The sequence below is a fragment of the Silene latifolia genome, chromosome Y (assembly GCF_048544455.1).
Source record: "Silene latifolia isolate original U9 population chromosome Y, ASM4854445v1, whole genome shotgun sequence".
Lineage (NCBI taxonomy): Eukaryota > Viridiplantae > Streptophyta > Magnoliopsida > Caryophyllales > Caryophyllaceae > Silene > Silene latifolia.
Genome location: NC_133538.1, coordinates 15,663,583 through 15,682,630, shown reverse-complemented (window position 1 = coordinate 15,682,630; position 19,048 = coordinate 15,663,583). Strand labels below are relative to the sequence as shown.

Sequence of the window (19,048 nt, the reverse complement as noted above, 5' to 3'; positions counted from 1 at the left end):
GACAGTAATTGCTTCATGGATTTTGTGTAAGCAGGCACTTGATTGACTAATTCGAGGAAAGGAACTTGCACATTTAAACTAATTAACTTTTTCAAACTTATTAAATGATACCTGTTCCTTTGTCGGCACCAATCTCTCTGGATAAGGGGCTGAAAGTAGCAACTTAGCCCTCTCCTCTAGATCTCTCATGCCGGCATCGGTGGACTTAGGCTGGAAGTCCACAACCTTCTCCTTGTTGTAGCTAGACCCCTCTTCAGACCGTCTCAAATGTGAACCATTAATCGACAAAGGGTCGTACTTCGGAACCGGAATGGACCCATCAGCATTCGGGTATGTCCTCAATATTTTCGGGCCAGTAGTACCCCGCAACAAGTGGTCCCTCAAGTTATCGGGCATTGGAGGACGAAAAGAATCACCTTCAGCAGCAATCTCAGTCGATCGACCAGGTTGTTGATCGATCGGCCCGACTTATCTGAGACCGAAGCTCTTGTTTGTCGCACTTGATCGATCGGCCGGGTATGTCAGTCGATCGACTGACATACCTGTTGATCGTCTTTTTCTTGCTTTTGTTCGTTCCAGCTTTCTTCTGACTCAGTTCCGCCTCATCTTTTTCAGGGGCATCCTCTATCATAGCAGGCCCTTCAAGGGTAGTTCCACTCCTCAAGGTGATAGCATTAAGGGTCTCTTTTTGCTCCGTCTGAGTTGGTAAGTGTCCCGGAGCTCGAGTTGTGCTCTTGCTAGCCAATTGGGCAATTTGGCTTTCCAACATCTTCATCCCGGCCTCTCTAGCCTGGGATTCCTTCAGCAACAAATTCTTTAACTCATTGAAATCAGAACCTTGGGTTTGTTGCTGCTACCGTGGGACATACGGAGGCTTTTGGAACTATTGTTGCTTATGAGGAAGCACATAGTTCTGCTGCTGCTGCTGTGGAGGTTGAGTCGGATTCAGAACATTTTGGCTACTCCACCTCAAGTTGGGGTGGACATTCGGCTCATAGTAAGTATTTGTCTGCCTATAATGTTGAAAGGCAGCACAGGACTCAAAAGGACTAGGACAATTGTCTGAAACATATCCCTCAGCTCCACATCTTTTATAGACGAAAGGACCGTCTGAGACAGCATTTACATGGTAAATCCCTCCTTTAGAAGCTCCTCCCAACTCGTACTTGTCAAATCTCGCCGTGAGAGCTTCTAATGCAGCTACAGAAGGAGATTCGTGACTCTCCTTTTATTTCCCCGGGAATTCCCATACTCAGCTTTGTGGGTGGCCAAGTCATCAATGATCTTCCACCCCTTAGTCTCCCCCGTATTCTCCTGGAATCTGCCATTAGCTGTCGCATCTAGGATAGCCCTCTGATCGTCATAGAGCCCATTGTAGAACTGATTGGATAGGCTCCACTTCTCAAACCCATGATGCGGAATAGTTCGCATCAGCTTCTTGAAACGGACCCATGCCTCATGAAAGTTATCATCCGGCCCCTGTTTAAAGCTCGTGATTTGATCTCTAATAGCATTCGTCTTCGAGGCAGAAAAGTACTTCTTGTAGAATGCCAAGGCCAAAGAATTCCAGTCGGTGATCCCATTAGCAGCTCGGTCCGGATCTCGTACCACTCCCTTGCAAAGACATCGCGGAGTGAGAATATAAACATGGTCTCCTTTATCTGGTCCTGGGTCACACCGGTCGGCGGGGGTATAGAGCAGCAATAATCAATAAATATTTCCATATGCTTGGCTGCATCTTCATTTGCAGCTCCCCCGAATTGGTTCCTCTTAACCAAGTTGATATAAGCAGGCTTCGGTTCGAATTTCCTATCAGCTCCAGGTAATTCGAACCCCTTGTATAGATTTGCGGCTGTCGGCTCAGAGTGACTCGCTATACTCGCTTCTTCAGCCATGACTAGAAATTCTGGAGATGTAACTGTCTGAGCTGAAGAAGTAGAAATGGGTGATGAAGGTGGATCCTCCTCGTATAGCTCGTTCTCGTAGTAACTAGACAGAGTACTCAGCTCTTCCTCTGTCGGCAGTATCCTAGATGATCGTCTCAACTCACGCAAGGTCTTCTCAATCTCAGGATTGAAAGGTACTAATTCTCCACCCTGTGACCTGCGCATAAGAGGAAACTACAAAAAGAATATGAGAATAGTTTAAGGAACGAATGTCCCTTAGACTAAGAAACAGACTAAAATAAAAAAACTAAAAATTAGAAAAATTGCCTCCACGGCAACGGCGCCAAAATTTGATACCCGTCGTTGTGAGTACGAAAAATAATATTTATATTTCCTATTAAAACTAACCTAGGCTAGTGGTAACATGGTCGAACCACAAGGAGGCGAATGTAATTAATAATTGTCTAATTCTAGTCTAAGGTAACGAATGTGGGGGTTGAATTGATTTGGTCTATAGCTAAAGGCAATAAACTAAATAGACGGATAAAACAGAAAAAAGAAGGGGTACTAGGATGGTCGGTTCACTACTGTTTCGGCGGCAGCATACTAAGTAGGTCTAAATCAAACACATGAGGTGGGAAACAAGAGGTCCTCTCGGGTCCACTCTTAACAAGTAGCATCTTTCGATCTCATTACAAGTCCCTAATATCACTAATACTGGCTTTCGTCCTGAAAAGTGACTAAAAACCTAAACTTTACCTATCTTCCGATCTCAGCATAGTTTAGTCATTTTAATTGATGGTCAATCAACCTTCCCTATCTTTCGATCTAATGGGTCGGTCATATCCTAAACATTCAACTAGTCGCGTGCACTCGATTCGTCAAATATAGAAATTAAAACAATTAAAACGAAGGTAACACCTCACGTGGTCAGTCGATCGACCAAGTATGGCAGTCGATCGACTGACACACAATTTCAGGCCACTATTCTAATGCCGCCTAATCCTACAGATCCCCTACATCCTAGCACGAATAAATTAGCTACTCATGACTATAGTGGAAACAAAAATAATATTAAGAATTAAAAATACTGATTTCATGCTTTAATTAACGGAATAAAAGATTAGCATAAAACGATAATTATGGCTTCGGGAAACTAACTATCAATTTCTATACTATCAACACAATAAAGATGAACTGAAATAAGAGTAGAGGAATACCGAAATTGCAGAGGAATTGTAACGGAAAGATTAATAGCATAAACGAAAATCCAATGCGAAACAATATTCCGAACCCTAATTATTTCCTAAAGAACTGTATGCTAAACTTGAATAAAAATTGGATCCTTATTCCGAAAGCCTAGCTTACGTTATATAGAAAACAACGTAGCTCTTATTTCCAAAATCTAAAATACAATGGGCTTCAAGTTCCTCGATCTTTTAATTCACGTCTGAAGTATCGGTTTGGTTGATCGACTGATGGGACTGGTCGATCGACTGGTCTATGCTGAACAGTAGCTACTGGAAGTCGTGGGTTGGTCGATCGACTGCTTTAGCTGATTCTTGACTTCTAACTTCTCGTGGATTTGTCTTTCGGGCCTTGAAATGCGCACCAAGCTCGTTCCTTAAGTAAATACTTCATGTCAAATGCAGTGCAAGATACTCGGGGACGGATTTAGCTCAATATCTACTCATTTCCGCATAAACCTGCAATATTACATAAAAATACGAAAGTAGACGAAATGGGGCAAATAGTAGCCTTAAACTACATAAATTAGCTCTCAAATGCGTGTAAAATAGGGTGTAAAACATCATATAAAAGACACACATCAGGACGCCTCATGAAACAGGCGATTTCAGAAGAATAATGATGATGACAAGGGATGGGGAATTATAGAGGAGATGGCTACCCATTGTGCTGAGTATGGGAACCCGAGAGGAGGTATTCGAACTGTTTCTTCTATTGATAGTGCAGTTGTGCCTCAGCTGGAAGACATGAATGCCCGTTTTGATAAGCTAGAGTTGTAGAATACTGGTGATCAACAAACGGTTCACTTGTTGACTAGACAAGAAGCCATTTCATGTGAGAGGTGCGGTAGTACTGACGGTCACACTGCTGTTGACTGTTTAACTGAGAAGGAGCAGGTGCTTGCCTTTCAGCAATATAGGCAAGAAGGCTCTTATTATAACAATCAGAGTGGAGTCCATCCTAATTTGAGATGGACTAGTCGGAATGTATTGAATCCCACCGCTCCACCGCAGCAGCAGCAACCTTACATTCCTCCTCATAAAGCTCAATAAGGCTTTCAAAAGCCTCTATCCTTTTCACCGCTGCAAAAAGGTGCTTCCTCCAGTGGTATAAGTGAAATGGCTGAGTTGAAGTCAATGATTCAGTCATTGACAATCCAGTTGCAGAAGAGTCACCAACAAAAAGATCCTTTGATCAAGTCACTCGAGTCTCAAATAGCTCAACTTGCCACTATTCAATCTTCAAGGAAGCCGGGTCATTTACCATCTCAACCTGATAAGAACCAACATGAGATGGTGAATCTGATTAATTTGAGGAGCGATCTTTCCTATGAAGGACCTAAAATGTCAACTGATGAGGACAAATCAGACCCGGAACCTACTGTTGCAGAGCGTGAACAGTCGTCATTGGACGAAACTATGCTGAACCTGAGAAAAGTACTCGATCGACACATTTCACGTGGTCGATCGAGAGGAAATGCTGAAGAAACTACTCGATCGAGTGAAATGGTTGTTCGATCGAGTAGAGCTGATAATGAAGACTTCGATTGAGGGCAGGAAAATGCTCGATCGAAGGATATTGTTGATGAAGGTACTCGATCGAGAGGAAAAAGGGGTTGATCGAGTATGAAAGATGATGATCGTGTTGAGACGTTGGCAGAAAGAAAAAAGGGGTTGGAAATTCCTATCACGGTTCCTTTTCCGAGACGATTGCATAACAAGAAGGCCGAACAACAGTTCGGGAAATTTGCTGATATCCTGAAGAGCCTTCATGTTAACGTTCTTTTCGCCGAACTGCTTACCCAGGTACCCTCTTACATGAAATTTATGAAAGAAATATTAATGAGTAAGAGGCATATTACTGATCACGAAACGGTAGCTTTGACTAGAGTAGTATCCGCCTTAGTTCAGAATAAGACACCACCCAAACAATCTGACCCGGGTAGCTTTTCGATTCCATGCCATATAGGGACCCACTTAATTGATAATGTGCTCATTGACTTAGGAGCTAGCGTAAGTGTCTTACCACTGTCTCTCGCTAAGAGACTGGGTTTGACCAAATTTCACTGTACCAACATGACTGTTCAGATGGTCGACCGTACTATATCACGGCCACTAGATGTCTTAGAGGACATACCTGTGAAGATTGGGAGATTCTTTATTCCCGCCGATTTTGTGGTCTTAGATATACCTGAATATTCTTACACTCCTATTATATTAGGATGGCCATTCTTATTTACTGCTCGCGCGGTAATCGTTGTCGTGGGGGGAAGACCCTTACCTTCCAGGTAGGCGATGAGGAGCTGACATTTTATCAGTCCAAAGCACGTAGGGCCCCTATGCAAGTTCAACCTTGCAATGCCCTACCCTCTAGTGACCCATTCATAGACTCTCCAGCTGATGACATTGAGTTTTGTGCAGCTATAGTGACAACGACGCCTCAGACTGAGAGCAATACGGTGGACCATTCTGTTGTTTTCCTTGCTGCAGGTACAAACAGAGTGGATACTGAAGATTCTGTCGGTCAAGGTGCAATGAAAGTCAAGTTAAGTGATGGGAATGATGTAAATGCCACTGCCAGTATGGATGCTAGAGGAAAGAAGAAAGTGAAGGCGTATGTGGACGCGAACTATTCTTCTTCAATCAGTTTAAGTTCAAGCTCATGGCGATCCAAGAGGACGGTTCGGGATGCTGAAGGGACCGCCTCCAGTCAGAAGCCCTCTTTTGGGCTGTTACAGTGTTTTGGAAGATGAGCGGGGAATGACCCGTTGTAAAACTTTTTAATTTGAATTTCTGTTAGACACTTTTATCTGTGTTTTAGACTGTTAGACAATAGCGTAGTTAGTTTTAGCATAAGACCGAATATAGACTGCATATTTTGTGTCTGGTATTTGCGGGAAGCATTTTTCTGTGTTTTTATGCAGGTTTGGGGAAGATACCACTGCATTGGGATGCGTGCCAAAGGAAAACAACTTGATCGAGTACTTTTTATACTCGATCGAGAGAAATGCCAAGACAAAGTCTTCGATCGAACAGGTTCAAGTCCTCAATCGAATGGTCCAAAAAGAGGAGTTCTCGATCGAGAGGTGTTTTACTCGATCGAGCAGAATGAAGGAGGAAGTTCTCGATCGAGTGATTTCAAATCACTCGATCGAGTGACTATGGCTTATAACACGCAGGGAGTCCTTTATTTTCCCTTCTATTTTCATTCTAATTATTCATCTCCCTTTTTTTGTGCGAGAAACACAAAAAAATCCCTCAATCCTCCATTGTTCTTCCCCTTTACCGAATTCAACACCCACATTGTGTTTATTACCTTATTATCGACAATAGCCCTCTACTCTCCCCTTCAAATTCGTGATTGTTGTGTTTTAATTAGGGATTTAGGGTTTGCGAAATTCGGGTTTTAATCCGACTAATTTCTTGTGTTTTTGTCGATTCTTTTGCATTTTTCTGTGGGTAATCAATCAATTAAGTCTTTCCCTTTGATTCTTGTTGTTTAATTGATCGTTTTCGACCTTAATTAGGGCTAGGGTTTTGAAATTTTTATTAAATTTGGGGAAAACCATATTGTAATTATTTAATTGACTAATTAAGGTACTTATTTGATTGTTAGGATGGATAGTAGCACTTTGCCCTCTACTAGTTGTACTGTTACCCCATCCCTTTCTGAGACAGTGGTCCTATTGCTGCCACTGTCACTAGCTCTGTCACTGTTACTGCCGCTGCTACCACTGCAGTTTCTGTCCCTTCCACGGTGACGACCCCTGCTGCGTCATCACCTGCTGTCGCAGCTGCTTTCTCGCCAGCTTTAGTGCCTCGACCAGTCACATGCCGCGCTCCTGGACTGGCTTCTTCTTCTTTGGGTACTACTAGACGGGGATGGGGTCGAGGAGCCCCTACTGCTAGACGTACTGTTGCCACGTTCCGAGCAGACGATTCCTTGGACTCGCTTCCTGAGGTACGTTTCGTGAACTCGATTCATCGTAAACGTTTTAAAAATTTAATGCACTGTGACATTACTTCTACTAAGTTTTTGTGTTGGACTTCACTTGAGAGACTGGGGACTTACGAGCCTGTATCCGAAATTTTAAATGGGACGGGGATGATCGGGTTGACCACAATGCAAGCAGTGACCTACGAGCAGCTGACCCTTTGAGTTTTTTAGCTCTTTCACCTTCTCGGCTGGTGCATATGACACTGACCTAGAGAGCTCTTGTGTCTCCTTTAGACTGTTTAACCAGACCACTTTTGGACCTTTGCTGAGTTTGGGAGGCGGTTAGGTTTGTCTTCTGACGGCCATCAGGACCCTCCTCGGAAGGTCCTGCGCTTACTTTGGCCTACTTTGGCACAGACTCCCTATGACCAGCAGAAGATGGCTCACGTTCACCTTCCCCCGGCCCGTTACTTTCTCCGTCTCCTTGGCGGGATGATTTTTGGCTGTAAGGAGCCTAACAACATTAACAATGTTGAGTTGTCTATTTTAGAGGGCTATTTAAACATTGATAGCGCTGGCCCCTTTGTTCTTAACATTGCTTACTTGACAGCTCAGCATTTTAGTGCTGTCGGGCAGAAGAAGATGGGCCCGATTTCCTGTAGAGGCATAGCCTCCTACCTCGCCCGTTCTCTCTTCACTGACTTTCCCCGAGGCTTGACACACTTAGATAAGGAAGCGGACTTAGAGATTAACGGCATGCAGGCGATGGTTTGGTTAGCTAAGGATCAGCGGACTTGGAAGATCTGTGGTTCCGAGTCCGTGACCTTACCGTTTCCCGACCAATCCCGTCTTTCACCTTTGACCACCGTGTCAGGTAGGTTACCTCCACCTCAACCTTCCTACCACCTCACACTCGCTCCTCCCACTACTTCCGCTTCTTAGAAGCGAAAGAGACCTGAGACTGGAGAGGGGTCCACACCGACTGAGGCTGGGCAGACTTCCACACTCACGCCTACACCGACCCCTATCCCTACTCCTTCTGTTACACAGCTGGCTTTGCCGGCTACTTTTGTTCCTCCTACTCCCTTTGTGGCGCCTGAAGTCGTGGACCAAGGGCGTCGTGACGGTTTGCTCCTTGAGCTGTGCAGTCGAGTAGCTCGTATAGAGCGGGGCCAGGCATTTGCCTTGTTCCCTGTGTACGAGGATCACATGAGGAGAGGACGTCCCGTTCCTGAGAGTTGGCAACACCCTTCTTTCTACCGGTTCCCGGCGAAGGGTTACCCGCAGCCAGAGAGCGAGGCGGACACAGCTGAGCAGGAGGAGAGAGCTAGAGCTAAGGAGAGGAGGAGACGGGAGCAGAAGCGAGATACTGACTACACGGTGGTTGGAGAAGAGGAGGAGGTCGACGAGTAGCTGCTGGTCTACTCACTTCCGCAGTTTTCTGGCTGGTTTGGGGAAGTTCGTATATTTTGTATATATTTTTGCTTTTATTTATTTTTCATCTCCTTTATTTATTTATTTTTTCTTTCATTTATTGGCTGTTTTATCCCGTTCCCCGTATATATACTGTTGGTGTATGCTGGAGGACAACGAGGGCATTGTCCATTTTGGTTTGGGGAGGGTATTGCATCCTTTGAGTCTGCATTTGGATTTGTTTTGCACTCACGTTTATTTTCTTGTTTGAATCGTATTTTATTTCAAAAAAATGAAAAACTCACAAAAAATTAAAAAATCCAAAAATATCACGTTTCATTTCACTTAACTTGTCATTTCACTTAAGCCTTGCATCTAATTGGCACTGTATATGTCTGTGATGATTTTGCACTGTAACTTGTCATTTCACTTAAGCCTTGCATCTAATTGGCAGTTATTAGCTTTGTCATGCGCATAGTCTACGAGTTAATGTTAAAAATAAAGCTAATCATATAGACTCGACCTTAAAAATTGGCAAACTACCTTAAAATTTCTAAGTTATTAGAGTCGTATAACTGGTATCATTCATGACCAGTTCATGTAGGAATTGAGAGTAGTATACTCCTTGCATAACATGTTCATCACTTTACACTTTTATGAAATTCGATTGCTTTTTGCTTGCATACATTCGAGTTTGTGGTCGGTGTCACATGCAGGGATGTGCTTGCAATTTTCCCTTTCTTTTATTTTCACCCATTTAACTCCACATTAGCCAAACTTAGCCTTTTGACCCATTAACTACACCCAAATTAAGCATGCGTGTCAAGCTAGTTTTGTGTAGTTTTTGTGGTATATTTCTCATTAATGCGAGTTGGTTTGCTTTTAATTCATATGGAGTTGGTAAAAAAGAAATAAATGTGGGCAAGAAAACGAGAAATGCATGGAAGAAAAAGAAAAAAGAAAAAAAAGAAAAAAACGTGAAAATCAGAAAAAGAAAGAAAAAGAAAAGAAAATGTTGGGCAGGAAAATGATAAAAAGATAGACCGTTTAAAAAAGGGAAGTTTATGACGGTCTTTCTCCTATGTTTTATTCTATATCATTTGAGGATTTGTTGTTTCTTGGTTAGTGAGTTTTGTGCCAAAGAAGGGCACCTGTGCTCGATTTCATAATCAGCTGAGAATTGGATATGTTTAGTATGGTATTGTTTAGGTGCTAGCTTGACGCTTTACCTCCACATATCCCATATCTATTTTGCCTTTTCTTACCTGGAGCCTCACTTTTCCATAACATTTGTAAGCCCTCGGCTGTGATGGGCATTTTTTGGTTGGAATGTATATATAGTGATTCGAATCGTCTATTATTTTTGTTTCATGCATGTTATGTGGGTCGTAGTTTAGGTGAGTGACAGTTTTCTCTTCTTCTCTTACACATTTATATTCACCCTTTGCTTCATGAGAGAAGAGTGACCCGTGAGAGTCCGATTTTAAAGGTCTTGCAAGGTCGACAGGTCAGCTTATTTATAGACATCATACATCTCGTTTGCGCTTGACTGTTGTAGCTATAACTGTTACTTTTGATTGCATTAAACGGTTTAAGTGGACAAGTTATAGCTAGCTCTGAGTTTTCATATCCGTTCCATTAGTTTGCATTTAGTTTACTCGAGGGAGAGTAAAGGTTCGGTTTGGAGAGATTTGATACGTGCAATTTATATAGTCTTTTTAGCCTCTTATTGCACGCATTTCTGTATCATTTTCATATCTTTGTATTGCAAAATGCCCCGAATTGGCTACTTTGGTTCGTTTTGTCTCATTTGCAGGAATTGACCTTAGAGTGGCGATATCGTACCTTTTTCGTTCCTCTTAGCATGCATTTTGAGGAGATAGAGATTTAGAGCAGAATGTCGTACCTCGGGAAGCGTGAAGGAAGTCCTTGGTGTTAGAAATCTATATCTCATAATACAACATATTCTTATATGTTACAATTTAGTCATAAAATTAATTAGATCTTATGCATGCAAACATAAATAAATATAGAGAAGAAATCGTCATTCTTACATTGAGATTTCGGATCAAAGGGCACAAGTAAGATCTCCTTCTTACTTGCTCTTGAGCTCTCCTAATATGGATGAACAAAGATTCAAGGATAGAATCTCTCCCAAGGAATTATACCCAAGATAACCTCCTAAAAGACTAATATTATTAATACTAGAACAATATTAATCTTAATAAAATTAACCCAAAACTATTGTTTTATATCTTGTATTTCGGCAAAGAGAGGAAGATTTTAGAGATTTTATTTCTCTAGTTTTTCTTAGAGAGCCTTTCTATTTCTTACACTAGAAATATTATATGAATTATGAATGAATAATGATTGAGAAAACCTCTCTATTTGGTCTTTCAAAAACCGGTGGGAAGGAGGGATGGGGAGCCAATGCATGGTCAAGTTTTTCTATCCAAGAAAACATAGGCTTGCATGAGTATAGCTAGGTGCAATTATTTTGTTTCCACTCAAATAATTTAACATAATTGAAACACCATACTCCCTCCATATTTCGGTCCATATTAGATAAAATGGATTCCATTTTATCTTTGTCAATTTATCAATTTGTCACATGTCACAAGTCATGTAAAATTGTCATGTATTTTTAACGTATTAAAAATCAATGTATTAATAAAACACGTCATGTAAAAATCGACTTAGTAATTCACAATTACTTGTACCAAAACGCTTTACCAATTATAAATTACAACATCTTGTATATATAATAAATTACTCATTCAGTTTCAATTGTTTCCGTAAACAATAATTTCATCTAAGCAATAAAACAATTCGATTACTTAGACCGTATCTTATTATAATCAAATTACAATGAGACACGTAAATATTACTTCCAAAATCGTCCGTCAATTTTAAGTAATTTAATTAACCCGTATTGACATACGATCAATTAAATAATCAATTAAGAGTGTTATCCTTTAGGTATGACCTAAGGGGATCAACTGATCACCACCGTCGCACGACAGTAATGTCAAACTCTAGTCAGCCAATCATTATCGATATGTGTGGACCAGTTGACAGTAAAATATTAATTCCCACATGTATTCTAAAATGAGATCTAAACATATGATCATCATGATCGACAATTGTGATCGCATTATTGTCGGAGGACACATATTCCAACAATCTCCAACTTGTCCTCGACAAGTGTGCGTCACCAATTCTCTTGTCCTATTACTATCTCCCACTCAATGCAAGGTGTCTTTCAGGTCGTACTTGCAAGTGATCATATCGAGAGTGGTTTCCTCGATCTGGAGAATAACTGATCGACCGGAATTATCCACCATGGATACCTTCCGAGCGTGGCCACGCATTTCCAGTTCATTACTCCTCGAGTGGCCCTGAGATATTGTTATAACCCTGACAAGGGGTGGACAATTCCTATTGCACTTGTTCCCTTTGACTAGCCACAACCATCATAACCCAAAATATGCCCATTTGACCCCATTTACGAAGGTCGTAGTAACACAAATCAAAGTTAATCTGACACTGTGCCATCTTAGGCGAACAGTCTTTAGTAAAAAGAATCGACTTATTAGAATACTATAGTAGCTCTCGCCACGACCAGGCTATATAAATTTCCCAGAACTCTATAAGCGGTCATAAGGCCCGACAAAGTGTTCCTAACAGTCTGCCTATGTGATCGACTAGTCATCTCACATGACTTCATGGCATTTGAACTTGCCATCAATTGCATCACACTCTAGTCACTTCGAGACGTCACCTCATACAAGTGACTATGGGCGAATACCATGTTAATCCGTGTTCACTTTAACGGGGTTCAGTTTGTCACTTTAACCCGTTTGGATGTAACAATGTATAAAGAAAAGATAAAAGACAAATGCGATTATGAACATGAACAAAAACAACACTTTTATTTCATTTCAAAATCTAAAACAAACTTGGTACACGTTTAAGTCCCATGGACGCAACATGTCCATCATGCTTGGCCTGCGATAAAGGCTTGGTGAGCGGATCGGCTATGTTGTCATCCGTCCCAACCTTACATATCACAATTTCCTTTCTTTCAATGAAATCTCTAATTACATGATATTTTCTAAGTACATGTCTAGATCTATTACTAGACTTAGGCTCTTTAGCTTCGAAGATTGTCCCACTATTATCACAATAGAGAGTGATGGGATCATTGGCGGTAGGTACTACTCTTAGACCTTCCGTGAATGCACGATCCACACTGACTTCCTTGGCGACTTCCGATCTTTGCAATGTACTCAGCCTCCGTTGTTGAATCCGCAGTCACAACTTCCTTGAAGCTTCTCCAGCTAACGGTACCACCATTGAGCATGAAAACAAAACCAGCTTGTGATTTCATGTCATCTCTATCCGTTTAGAAACTTGAGTCCGTGTAACCATTAAAACGGAGCTCAGTGTCTCCTCCAAACACTAAGATAGAATCCTTAGTCCTTCTCAAGTACTTAAGGATATTATTGACGGCTGTCCAGTGACTCTCACCTGGATTTCCTTGATATCTACTCGTCATGCTCAAGGCATACGAGACATCAGGACGTGTGCATATCATGGCATACATGATTGATCCAACAGCGGAAGCATAAGGGATCATCTTCATGCGTTCAACATCATGAGGTTCGGAGGGAGATTGAGACTTGCTCAATATAGTCCTAGTTACCATAGGTACTGTTTTGTGTGGATTTTGCGCATGGCGAAATCAGGTCAGGGTGAAACTGTGTAAGGTTAACTAGCTCTAGGTAGTTTGTTAGTCAGGTCGTCAGGGTACAATAACAAGACGTAAATGAAATAACAATAATAACAAGACAAACAATTTTGTACGTGGAAAACCCTTGAATGGCAAAAAAACCACGGGCACCAAGCCAGGAGAGGATTTCACTATGTAATTTGGGAGAATAATTATGTGATAATAACAATCTTTGTATTTCTCTAAGTGTTGTATATGCTTCTTCTTGCGTATGAATGAGATGCCTCCTATATCTTCTAAGTGTTCCTGATATAGTCTTCCATCTTGAACGGCTGCTTGATCTGGTCATTAAAGGCAGAATATTCTCCATAATTGCCAGTAGTAATTGCTAATTATTCCTCGCTTAATTACTGCTTTTACTGCGTAATCTTCACATTTAATGTCGCGTATATAATTCCTTTATTATACGCGTATATGGTCTAATATCGTCCTGATATTTTGACCGTTGTCCTCTCCATGGCATGGCGCCTATCTTCATGTGCCCTGATAGCCTGACACCCTGACAGCCTGGTAGTCAGATTCAGGTGAGATACTGATCAGGGAGGTCTGGTGATTTCCAGGCCTAACAATTGCCCCTTATCTCCTCATTTGCAGTGTGCCAGGACGAAAAAACGAGGAGATAACTTTATTATTGATAAGATTACCCAACGGTTAAGTTTTTCCTGTTTAGTTTCCTGTAACGGCTCTTTTACTACAATTGCTGACGCGTGGTTATTTACTGCAACTTGCCTTAATGATTTTGCGGCTGAAACCCTAATCTTTTTCAATATAAATACTTGTGTGCTTCATTAATTTGAACTCACCAACGCAATTTCTTCTCATCTTCTTTTAGCAATCTTTTTCTTCAGTTTTCTTAATTCCCAACTCCCTCAATCTTTAATCAATCTTCCATAATCTTTTAAATAATGGTTGCAAAGAACAAATCCACCAGGGCAGCGGTTCCTGCAACTCCTCCTCCTCAGAATCCTAAGGAAATTTCTTCTGAAACCTTACCTGCTTCTTCTGCTGCTCCATCTCCCATAGTAGATAAGCCGAGTGATCCTCCATTAGAGATGATCTCAATATCTCATGGTGCTTTTGAATTCAAGCCTACGAAGGCTTTAAATAAGGATCAGTCTCATGCAAACCGTTTGAAGCCTGAGTTCGAGAAGATTTTGAAGGACAAGGGGATCATCCCTGCTGATGCTGAAGTCTGGATCCCAGAGGATTCTCCCATCAGGGCTGACTGGGCTTGTCCTGATTGGTTTTGCATCCATGACTGGGCCTTCAGGGCAGGCTGTAAGCTTCCTTTTTCTCCTCTTATGGTTGAGGTTATTAAAGAAATCGGTGTTATATCTTATCAATTAATGCCAATGGTGTGGAAGGTTGTATGTTCTATTGAGAACCTCTGTAAAAAACACAATATTTCTTTTTCTCTTGACGATTTGAAGACTTGTTATCTTTGTTAAAACAAACGATCCGGCCGTATAAGTTTTAAGGTCGGGCGTCTACTACTCCGCTTCGAGTAACTTGGACAAAGTGGCCATGATAAGGGTGGGCTTGGTTACATGTTTGTCAGGACCAATTACGTGGGTCTGACGACTGGCGTATTTAAATCATGAGGCTGCGTGGTGGTGAGTCTTTTGGTTTCTTTTTTTGCCCTGCAAGTTTTATCTGTTAGTGAAAATTAAATGAAATTTATAATAAATCATACCTCCTATGTGTGCAGTTGATGATTGGGTTACTGAAACTGAGTATCCCACTCCTAATGTTTCTGCTTTCTTTGCTATTCCTCCTTTGGAGAGGACCTGGCCCCTCTGTTGTGAGGTTAGTCACCTTCCACGCTGTTTGAAGGCTGACGGTGCTCCCAGAGCGACTAAAGCTTCAGGGGCTGCTAATGCCACTACTTCAGGCAGTAAGTCCATCTTGATCTTTCCTTTCTTTTTACCTGGGCTTCCTGATAATGTTTGGTTTGTATTGCTGATACAACATTTCGTGTTGCAGCCACTAGGTCGTCTATTCGCCTTGCCAGGTTTGGTATGGCTGACCTCTCAGCCAGGCTGGCTAAGAATAAGGAGGAAGGTCCCCAGGGAAGCGGGGAAACTGAACCTGTTATTGACTTGACTGAGCAGTCTGATGCTGCCAAGGTCACTATTATGGCTGCCGCCCCTACTGAAACAAGTTCATCAGCCCAAAAAAGGAGAATTGAAGGTGTTGATGTTTCTGCCCCGGTCAGGGAGGTGAGAGCCAGGTTGGATAATATGGAGGCTGCTAGGGTGAAGATCAGAGACTATGCAGCCTCTAAATCGGATGTCATGCTTACCCTTGACCCTATTGAGACTGTTACTCAGGCAGTTGCCTGAGTGGATCATTTAGTCAGCCTCTTGGCTGGTGCCCTGGCTGCTGTGAGGGAGGTATGTTGGCATGGTTTCTAAATGTGTTTTTTTTTGGTAGTTTTCTATTGTTGGTATAAATTACTCATATTTTTCTCTGTTTTTGGTCAGGGTGCTGGAACCTGTCTCCATAATGCCTATCAGGCTACTTCTTTGGTAGCCAGAATTGATCTGATGAGATCAGATTATGATAGGCTATAATCTGAGCTGGATTTTGCACGGGCTGACCTGGCTGCCAAAGTTGCTGACTTGACCAGGGTGCAGGCTGAGAGGGATGCTGCTAAGACTGAGGCAGTTTCAAGCAAGCGGCTGTTGCATGAGGCCTTGGATTGGAATGAGGAGCTCAGGCAAGAGAGGGATGACTTGGAGTTCAAGCTGGATGATGCTTCCCTCTATTTCTATATCAAAGGGAGGGCGGCTGCTATGTCAGAGCCTGTCGAGGCCAGGACCATATGGGACCCTACAGCTGAGATGGCTTTTGCTGCTTCAAAGTATCCTGACCTGCATAATTTGGAGAATGAATAGGAGGTCGACTCCCCGGGGGAGCAGGGCGTTGAAGCTGAGCCGGCTAGGAGTGGGGAGCAGGTTGTTGCTGCTGCTTCTAAGGAGAAGCAGTAATATATTTTATTTCTCAGTTGGTATTTTGGCCCATCCAGGGGGGTTGTCCCTGGGTAAACATTTGTTTTTATTTTCCTGTTTTGGGTTAGGGGGACTCTCCCTGGCCTTTATGAATATTTTGGCACCTTTGCCCCAGGGGGTAAAGGTTTTTATTAATATAGGCATGATGACCTTCTTTTGGCTGGTTTCACTTTTGACTTTGCTTGATTTGTGAGTTTCATCTTATTGGGCCTGTCAAGTATTTCTTTTGCATGATCTGCACATTATTCTTCTTGAATAACCTGCACATTATTTTCGTTTTAATTTGTCATGAAAATTTCAACCAAGTATAGTTTTCTTTGCTATAATGGTTGAAGGGGTGGGAAATCCGGCCTGTCAGGAGGGCTTATGTCCCCTGCCTAGCTGGAGGGCTGTGTATTCGGCCTGTCAGGAGGGCATTTAGACTGATGGTCGGGATAAAACACCCTTGCACCTGTCTTGCTGCGTCCAGTCGGTTGTAATCCGTGGCAGTAAACCTAGTCAGGTCAGGCAATTATTTCATGCCTGATTGGTCCTGACTCTTCACTGCATCTGGTGGTGGTTACCAACTCGTTAGGCACAGTTAAGTGCAGAATTTTTGTTTCAGGAATGTATAGTAGAGTAGCCCTCAATCCTGAATATTTATGCATATAATCTTTTATTATGTATAATTGTTCAGGATTCAAAAAGTAAATATATGGGTTAGTTGAACAGGTATAAAATACAGATAAGGCATGTAAAACATGTAGTTCATCACATAGCATGTTGGGTTGAGTAATGATTGAATTTATACCTGATTGTAACCTGATCATTACATATGGAATAGTTTTAAATGAGTTACATTCCAGGACCTTGGGCTCATTTCCCCTTCTAGTGTTTGGAGCCTGTATGCTCCTTGTCCAACAATTGAATCTATTAAGTAAGGGCCTTCCCATGTGGGAGCCAGTTTGCCTGCTGATTTTTCTTTTTTATTTGGAAATACTTTGCGTAGGACAAGGTCTCCTTCTTTAAAGACCCAGATCCTGACGTTTTTATTGTAAGTCCTGGCGACTGCTTGTTGATATGATGCCATCCTGATTTTGGCAGCGTCTCTTAATTCTTCTGCCAGGACCAAGTTGTCTTGCATCAGGTCTTTGTTTGCTTCAACGTTGTTCATGCTGCATCTGGAATTTGGTACTCGTACTTCCGCAGGAATGACAGCTTCACAGCCATACACCAAGGAATAAGGTGTTTGGCACATTGCGATTTTGGAGTTGTCTGTCGCCCATAGAACTAATGGAAGTTCTTCACCCATCGCCTCATCTTCTTTTCGGCTTCTTTTTTTAGGCAGCTTATGACTACCTTGTTGCTTGATTCCGCCTGGCCATTAGCTTTTGGATATCCAGGGTTTGATGTTACCAGGTTGATATTCCATTCTTGACAAAATGCTTGGGTTCTTTTCCCAACGAACTGAGTCCCGTTGTCACATACTATTTCTGATGGGATCCCATATCTGTAAATAATGTTTGTCCTGATGAAGGATATTACTTCTTTTTCAGTTACTTGCCTGAAAGAGTCAGCCTCAATCCATTTGGAGAAGTAATCAGTCATGGCTAACATGAAGACTTTTTGCCTTGGAGCTATAGGCAGTTTTCCCACAATATCCATGCCCCACTTTATAAATGGCCATGGTGCGGAAATTGAATGAAGGAGTTCAGATGGCTGATGTATGATTGGTGCATGAATTTGGCAGGCTTCGCATTTTGAAGAGTATTCTAGGCAATCAGCCCTCAGTGTAGGCCAGTAGTAGTCTGTCCTGAGAACTTTGCTTGCCAGGCTCTTTCCTCCTTTGTGGTTGCCACAATGTCTATCATGTATTTCTTGAAGTATCAGTTTGGCTTCGTCAGGCTCCAAGCATCTAAGGTAGGGTCCAGCCTGCGATCTCTTGAACAGGGTGTTATTGATGATAGCATAAGTTGAAGCTCTAATTTTAAAAGCCCTTGCCTCATGTCTTCCCTGAGGCAGTATTCCTCGGAAAAACCAATCATAATAGGGTTTAGTCCAAGAGTTATTGTCCTGATTGACAGGATTGACTGTTGAGTTTCTTTGATGGTTGGCTCTAATAAGTGCACAATTGGTATCTGGTCAAAAACAGTAGGGGTGAAATTTGAACCTAGGCTGGCCAGAGCATCAGCCTGGATATTCAGGTCTCTTGATATTTGATCTATATCAAACACAACAAATTTAGCGGTAAGGTTTTTTGCATATTCTAGATACGAAATCATTTTTGCATCCTTGGCCGTATAAATTCCCTTTATTTGATTGGCAATTAAAAGTGAATCAGTTTTTACCTTTAGGTTTTGAACACCGAGGTCTAGACATACCTTTAAGCCTACTATCAGGGCTTCGTATTCTGCTTCATTGTTGGTAGCTTTGAATTCACAGCTCACAGTCTGAGCTATTACGTCTCCGTGTGGCGATTTAAGTACTAGTCCTAACCCTGTCCCCCTGGCGTTGGATGCCCCATCTATGAATAGGGTCCATTCCTGGTCTGGGGTTTTATTTTCTAGTTGATTGACTTCTTTTATTAGGTCCGGTTCCAGGTTAGGGCTAAAATCAGCCGCAAAGTCTACTAGAGCTTGCGATTTGATCACTGCCCTGGGTTCAAAAGAGATGTCATATGTGCTAATCTGTACTGACCATTTGGCCATCCTGCCTGAAAGTTCAGGTTTGCGCAGGACAAATTTTATGGGTAGGTTGGTCCTGACTATAATGGGGTGACTTTC

General features: G+C 42.1%; 1 non-coding gene across 1 annotated transcript; it reads left to right on the top strand.

Moving 5' to 3' along the window:
• Positions 1-1,405: 1,405 nt before the first annotated feature.
• LOC141636776 (small nucleolar RNA R71) lies at positions 1,406-1,512 on the top strand. The gene has a single exon (XR_012541362.1). It is a non-coding gene; the product is annotated as a small nucleolar RNA R71 (small nucleolar RNA).
• Positions 1,513-19,048: the final 17,536 nt, after the last annotated feature.